At 58.6% G+C, this 5,000-nt stretch overlaps 1 non-coding gene across 1 annotated transcript; it reads left to right on the forward strand.

Moving 5' to 3' along the window:
• The first annotated feature begins 1,912 nt into the window (after positions 1–1,912).
• LOC142794806 (small subunit ribosomal RNA) lies at positions 1,913–3,727 on the forward strand. The gene has a single exon (XR_012892631.1). It is a non-coding gene; the product is annotated as a small subunit ribosomal RNA (ribosomal RNA).
• Positions 3,728–5,000: the final 1,273 nt, after the last annotated feature.

Raw genomic sequence — 5,000 nt, forward strand, 5'->3', positions numbered from 1 at the left:
GGCTAAGTGGGAACCGCCGCTCGGATGTTCGCCGTTTGTGGCCGAGTGAGTGCTGGCACTCCGGCGAAGCCAAACGGGGCCGATTCCGGCACGATATCGGCGTCTTTCTACGTGCTCGCCGGCGACCGTCGCACGAGTACGGCAAAGTGCGTCTGCCGGGGCGGGGTTTGCGACGCGTACGCAATAGTGAGAACCGTCGCTCGGATGTTCGTCGTCTTTCGCCGAGCCAGTGCTGGCACTCCGGCGAAGCCGAACGGAGCCGATTCGGGCACGATATCGGCGTCTTTCCACGTGCTCGCCGGCGACCGTCGCACGAGTACGGTAAACCGCGTCAGCCGGGGCGGAGTTCGGGACGCCGATGCGAAAGTGGAAGCGCCGCTCGGATCTTCGCCGTTTTTGGAGGAGTCAGTGGCGGCACTCCGGTGAAGCCAAGGTGCGCCAATTCGCGCACGATATCGGCGTCTTTCGACGTGCCCGCCGGCCACCGTCGCACGAGTACGGCAAACCTCGTCTGCCGGGGCGGGGTTTGCGACGCCGACGCAAAAGTGGGAACCGCCGCTCGGATGTTCGCCGTTTTTGGCAGAGTGAGTGCTGGCACTCCGGCGAAGCGAAAGAGCGTGAATGCGCCCACGAAAGTAGCGTATTTGGACGTGCTTGACGGCGACCGCCGCAGGAGTACGAAAAACCACGTCAGCCGGGGCGAGCGACCCACGGCGGTCTGGGTGCTTATCGCTGCTATTATAGGGGCACCCCGGCAGACGCAGAAAGAAAAAAAAAAATGGGGACATGGCGTGCGTCACCGTGCGGCTTCGCAGCGTTGCCGAAGTCGCCGAGCCCTTCGACTGAGCCGAACGGCGGACAGGGAACGTTGGTCGGCCGTTCTAACCTGTCGGTGCCACGCGAGACGTCGTTAAGGAAAACCGCGTCGTGGGCCTCTACGACGCCGTCGAGTCGTTGTACGTTTGGTGTCCAGCGTGTCGGCGGCGAGTAGCGGACACGTCGTTCACGACTTCGGTCTTTCGCAGTCGACGCGAACTTGCGGAGAGTCGTGGTGCCTCACGTTTTCGGCAGAAACCGCGGCGGAATTTTCCCGTGCGTGCGCGCACGACCTCGGTGCTGTGCCGTCAGCGTAGTGTTGCACAAACTCGTGGCCTACCCAAGGTGCGGTACGTTTGCGGCCGTATCCTCGGTGGGAATTTCGTGAGTAGGGTCGCAAATTCTACGACCTCGGCGGGTTTGAGAGCGACGTAGACTTGTGGCACGCTCAACATGCCACACGTTTCGGGGCACACCCGCGGTGAAATTTTCTCGAGTACGCTCGTATTAGGGCCCAAGGAGGTCTGGGTACTTATCGCTGCTATTATGTGGGGGTTCTCGTGAGCGGCGTACGCGAAAGCGACCGGGTGTCTGATATGCGGCGGGCTTCGGCCTCGTCAAGCGTGTCCTCGGGTCTGCTCCAGGGGAATCCACGGCAGTCGTCTGCAGCCTCATCCGCTTGATGCGTTAGGGGCTGGTTGTCGGACGGTGCCGTTTTACCACGATATCGAGGTGTGTTCCGTGTCGTCCTCGGGCGATTCAGATGCGAAAGCGCCGAAGACGCGGGCGTGACCCGTCGTCTGGCGGCTTTGCAGTCTCGGCTCCGTTGCTAGTTCCGGCGGTCCACCGACAGTGCAGCGGGCTTGGGCAACCCGCACGGCGCGACCGAGTCGATGCAACGAAAAAGAGCGAGCATGAACGTGCTTCTTGCCGCACGGCTCCCACTCGTCTTTCGGGAAGGTTGTGCCGTAGCGAGCTCGAACGCCGTCATCTCGGAGTGCAAAATAAGCGTGTTGGGGCGCCTGAAGGTGGCCTCCGCCGCACACAGACTGCGTCCGGCCCGCCGAGGGCGAGGACGGACGCGCAGTCGAACGATTACCTGGTTGATCCTGCCAGTAATCATATGCTTGTCTCAAAGATTAAGCCATGCATGTCTAAGTACATGCCGAAATAAGGCGAAACCGCGAATGGCTCATTAATCAGTTATGGTTCCTTAGATCGTTTCTTCCTACTTGGATAACTGTGGCAATTCTAGAGCTAATACATGCAGTGAGCCTGGAGCCCTTTGGGTAACGGGTGCTTTTATTAGACCAAGATCGATCGGGTTTCGGCCCGTATTGTGTGGTGACTCTGGATAACTTTGTGCTGATCGCATGGCCACGAGCCGGCGACGTTTCTTTCAAGTGTCTGCCTTATCAACTTTCGATGGTAGGTTACTTGCTTACCATGGTTGTTACGGGTAACGGAGAATCAGGGTTCGATTCCGGAGAGGGAGCCTGAGAAACGGCTACCACATCCAAGGAAGGCAGCAGGCGCGCAAATTACCCACTCCCGGCACGGGGAGGTAGTGACGAAAAATAACAATACGGGACTCTTTTGAGGCCCCGTAATTGAAATGAGTACACTCTAAATCCTTTAACGAGGATCAATTGGAGGGCAAGTCTGGTGCCAGCAGCCGCGGTAATTCCAGCTCCAATAGCGTATACTAAAGCTGCTGCGGTTAAAAAGCTCGTAGTTGGATCTCAGTTCCAGACGAGTAGTGCATCTACCCGATGCGACGGCTCGGACTGAACATCATGCCGGTTCTTTCTTGGTGCACTTCATTGTGTGCCTCGAGATGGCCGGTGCTTTTACTTTGAAAAAATTAGAGTGCTCAACGCAGGCGAGTCGCCTGAATAAACTTGCATGGAATAATAGAACAAGACCTCGTTTCTGTTCTGTTGGTTTTTGGAATACGAGGTAATGATTAAGAGGGACGGACGGGGGCATTCGTATTGCGGCGCTAGAGGTGAAATTCTTGGACCGTCGCAAGACGAACTACTGCGAAAGCATTTGCCAAGAATGTTTTCATTGATCAAGAACGAAAGTCAGAGGTTCGAAGGCGATCAGATACCGCCCTAGTTCTGACCATAAACGATGCCAACCAGCGATCCGCCTGAGTTACTCAAATGACTCGGCGGGCAGCTTCCGGGAAACCAAAGTATTTGGGTTCCGGGGGAAGTATGGTTGCAAAGCTGAAACTTAAAGGAATTGACGGAAGGGCACCACCAGGAGTGGAGCCTGCGGCTTAATTTGACTCAACACGGGAAAACTTACCCGGCCCGGACACTGGGAGGATTGACAGATTGAGAGCTCTTTCTTGATTCGGTGGATGGTGGTGCATGGCCGTTCTTAGTTGGTGGAGCGATTTGTCTGGTTAATTCCGATAACGAAGCGAGACTCTAGCCTATTAAATAGGTGCGGGGTTCCCAGCACCTTACAACCTTCTTAGAGGGACAAGCGGCTCCTAGCCGCACGAAACAGAGCAATAACAGGTCTGTGATGCCCTTAGATGTCCGGGGCCGCACGCGCGCTACACTGAAGGAAGCAGCGTGTCTTTATCCCTGTCTGAAAAGACTGGGTAACCCGTGGAACTTCTTTCGTGATTGGGATAGGGGCTTGCAATTGTTCCCCTTGAACGAGGAATTCCCAGTAAGCGCGAGTCATAAGCTCGCGTTGATTACGTCCCTGCCCTTTGTACACACCGCCCGTCGCTACTACCGATTGAATGATTTAGTGAGGTCTTCGGACCGATGTCCGGCGCGGCCTTTCGGTTGCGCCGGTCTGTTGGAAAGATGACCAAACTTGATCATTTAGAGGAAGTAAAAGTCGTAACAAGGTTTCCGTAGGTGAACCTGCGGAAGGATCATTAACGGATTGTGAAGGGTGAGCGCCTCAGCTGCGTCTGCGCCCGACACTTTCTGCCGCTGACCCCGTTTGGACGCGGGGTCGGCTTTTCCCCACGGGGCTGCCTGAATGTGGAGCGGCACCCCGTGACAAATTGTTGCGCCCAGCGGACGCCAACACCGCGACCTTGGACGGTCGGCCAGGTGGCGGACGCGGGTACAAACGGCGCAACGCACTCATAGGTCGGCTTTCGACCCGCCACTGCACCGTGGCTCGAAGCGCTCGAAATGCGCGACCCGACCGCTGCGGGACCGCCTAGTACTGTAAACAGGAGCGGCGGAGCGCGAACGGCGAGTCGTGGTTACGTCGGTAGAAGGCGAGGCTGCGCGTTCCCGAAACGCCAGCCGAGTGCCCTCCCGACCGTTCGAGCGTGCAAGAACGAGACCCGACAATCGCGCGGCGACTGCCAAGTACGAGAGGAACGGCACAAGCGTCGGCGGTCGGTCAAGGAACTGGCGATGTGACGGGTCCGCTGTGCACCAGTGCATACCGTCCCGCCGTCCGCGGCAAGCGCCTCCGCGTCCTCGGGTGACGGAGGCTGCCGGTCGGTTCTTGCAGGCGAGGGATCTCGCTGGCACCGGTTCGCGTTGACGCGCGGCCGGTCATGGCACGGCGATGCGACGGCCGAGGTGCGCAGTACTCGATGGAGGAACCGCACGCTCCGATGACCGTCCCGCCCTCCGCGGCGTATGCGTACCGACCGTAATGGTTGCAGCAGCGCCGGCCGGCTTTTGAATTCGCCACACGAAACACGGTGCGAGATCGCGGTTAGGGGAGCGTCGACGTTGCCAGGCGTTTTGCTTGCTGCCGAGGGAAAGGCGGCACGGCCACGTCGCGCTCGTCGCGATTAGCGGGTCTGCGCGCTTTGGGAAGGTGCCGCAACGACTTGCCGAAAGAGGAAGCACGGAAGAACGAGGGACTTGGACGTCCCGACAATTGAACGCACTTGCGGCCAGGCCCTTGCTGGCTTCGTTCTTCCGCCTCGAGTAGGCTCGTACGCGGCTCCGGCGCCGAAAGTGGTCCTTGGCACCGACTTCGGTGGACGTGGGAAGTGCCGCGCAAGTACGGCGCGCCTGGCTCCACCTGTTGGCTAAAGTAGGCAGCCGGATCGGCATTTTGTGTGCGGTGGCAAACCGTGGATGCGAAAAAAGCTTGTGCGATTTCGTGGAACAAAAAGCGGGGGTCCCCCTTTTTATGCGGAGGAGACCGACCCGCCCGCCGTGGTGAACCGCGACGCC

The sequence above is a fragment of the Rhipicephalus microplus genome, unplaced genomic scaffold (assembly GCF_043290135.1).
Source record: "Rhipicephalus microplus isolate Deutch F79 unplaced genomic scaffold, USDA_Rmic scaffold_507, whole genome shotgun sequence".
Taxonomy (NCBI): domain Eukaryota; kingdom Metazoa; phylum Arthropoda; class Arachnida; order Ixodida; family Ixodidae; genus Rhipicephalus; species Rhipicephalus microplus.